This window comes from Lissotriton helveticus, chromosome 3_1, assembly GCF_964261635.1.
Source record: "Lissotriton helveticus chromosome 3_1, aLisHel1.1, whole genome shotgun sequence".
In the NCBI taxonomy this organism is placed as follows: Eukaryota; Metazoa; Chordata; class Amphibia; order Caudata; family Salamandridae; genus Lissotriton; species Lissotriton helveticus.
Window position 1 is genome coordinate 1,484,309,446 of NC_136061.1, and position 2,557 is coordinate 1,484,312,002.

The window sequence follows — 2,557 nt, forward strand, 5'->3', positions numbered from 1 at the left end:
AATGAGGGAAAACAGCCAAAACGCGATTACCCAATGGGTGCTTAAATGAATATAGCACCCATTCATAGCAGCTATGGCGAGCATTACACTCCTAATCAACACAATAGAACGGGATAATAGATAAACATCTAGCCATGCGGGGACAAACTCCGTTCTAAAATTCAAGCGAATATCGCCATAGAAACGCATTAGTTCCAAGAACCAATGAGGTAAAGCAGCAAAAACGCTATTACCCAATAGAAAAAAAGAAAAAAAAGTAGGTAAAGGCGTTAGTTCACTATAGCAACGCTTCCCGGAATGGTCAGGTTTGAACCAATGGGGTGACAGGAGAAAGGCGCCCAATTAAAAAGTGGTACGCATATAAACCCGGAAGAGCGGATTCGACCGTTCCTTTCTTTTTGATATACATCGTTTGAAGGATACAAGGACGGGCTGCCAGGATATAGGAGCAGGGAGGCCGAATTGAAGAAAGAGGGTAAGCGATATTGAATGGCTTTAACTTTTTACGATTGAAAAGTACACCTTGAATTTGATGTGTAGCGAGGAGACTTTAAATAGGACAGAGCGAGAGACTATGGATTAGCGGGTATTAGTGCCATTTCGAATCCAGCTCTTACTTTGGGGTGATTGATAATACAATGATGGTGCGTGTTACGCCAGTGTTGAGTCAATGAGATGCCTTATTTTAAAATATAAAGAGGAGAGGCCCCCTAACTTAAAATATTGTGATATAACGGAGATTTCAATCCAGCTCTTAGTGTGGAGTGGTTGACAATATAATGATGGGGCGTGTTACGCCAGTGTTGAGTGAATGAGGCGCCTTATTTTAAATATAAAGAGGTGAGGCCCCTTAACTAAAAACATTGTGACATAACGGAGATTTATTGCTATGTCTCCCAGTGTCTAACTTGAGAACAGAAGCCAGATAGAACATTGAGGGAATTGTTGATATCTGTGGGTTATACAGCCACAAGTGCCCATACAATATATTATTTTAAATACTTTCACAGATAACGACAAACTTACGAGGCCACCCCCAGGTTGTCAATCCGTCCTCCGCTAAAGACGGACCTAATTGAAAGAGGATTCAGACTGAAGCGACTTTCCGCCTAGCTCATATGGTGAGTGATACATCAGCACGAAATTAGATCCCAGTTGAGTTAATTACCAGAATTTTAATAAGGGCATCAATTGTAATCTCGTAGGAAAATTACCGACAACAGCGTTCACAATAACGGTGGCTCCTCCTGGCAGACAAATCCAGCGAGAATACATCTCAGTAAAGGTAAACTATACTACATTAAGAATAAATAGGTGGGGACAACCCATGTAAACCTAAAAACTAAGGGGAACTCTGTTTTTCATGCCCATAGATATGTCCTGAGGGATACAAATAGATGTAGATGACATCAAAAGGAGCATTGACTTAACTCCTAACCAGTGAGGTATGTAGTGACGGTACCGCCCGCCTAATATAAGTAGTGATGTGTGGTGAGCAATAATAAAGGATCCATATTTTTGTATTTAGAGACTGCACACTTTGCAAATTGAAAACAGCATCCTGTGATCTGTCAATCATCCAAAAGCCTATAGAAACTTTTAGTAATCAGCACTCTCCAGTTGAGCCATGAACTCCATCTGGAACAAGGTAGGCGTGCTGCAGACATTATGCCATGTTTTAATGTCAAAACATTGGGGGCAACAGCATTGGACAAAAGTTCCAAGGGAGAGGCAAACAAATCTAGCTGTGTAAATATGTGTGGAGGTGATAAGGAATATAATGCCCAAGTTGTTAACATGTACATGACATTATGTGTGAAAAAAGGAGTAGGATATTGTGTTGTTAAGCAATAGTGAAAAATTGGGTGTAGGGACATGTGTCTTGAAAAATTGATCTAAATTATATGACAATATGAAAGTGTAATCACATCGGTGGGACATTGTGAGATATAGAGATGCGTCCGTATAAAACTGTACAAATGAAAAAATGGATGGTAACTCTGTGTTTTTTAACCGTTTAGAATCAGTCCTGAGGAAGGTGTACTAAAAGAAAACCGAAACGCCGCGTCGACTTTTTTGATTCTTCTTGTCTTTTATTCTGTATTTAAAAAAAAAAAAAAGTTTTTATTAAAATGTCTAGTGTGATATGTTTTTAATGTTTTGATTTGAATAAATGTTTTGATTTGAATAATGAATTATAAATTGACTGTGTGAATAAATCCTATAACAGAGTTTTACCAAACATGTTTTGCGACAAGTCTCAATGAATATTATTATAGTCTAAAGTATTGTCTGTAATTTGTTAAAATCTACGATTGTCCCTATTGTGATACTGTTACAATCCAGTGTGTGAAGATAACTTGAATACACCATATTGTACCTTTGCCTTTCCCGCCCATTTTATGGCATGCTGTTCTAAGCATTACACCCCTACTAGTAATACTGAAATCGGACATATCCTTTACTGTCCATTTAATTGGGACTTTTTTCTTTGAACGTCACTCGAGCACGACATAACGGGGGCGGAAATCGAGAAGGCGGTAGAATCACTCAAGGT

The 2,557-nt window shown here is 38.8% G+C and overlaps 1 long non-coding RNA gene across 2 annotated transcripts; it reads left to right on the top strand.

Moving 5' to 3' along the window:
• The first annotated feature begins 895 nt into the window (after nt 1-895).
• On the top strand, nt 896-2,203 carry LOC144825007 (uncharacterized). Of its 2 annotated transcripts, XR_013609238.1 has the most exons (4): nt 896-1,121; nt 1,206-1,285; nt 1,374-1,648; nt 2,022-2,203. It is a non-coding gene; the product is annotated as an uncharacterized LOC144825007 (long non-coding RNA). The 2 variants fall into 2 exon arrangements; XR_013609237.1 differs by having other exon boundaries at nt 1,374-2,203.
• Nucleotides 2,204-2,557: the final 354 nt, after the last annotated feature.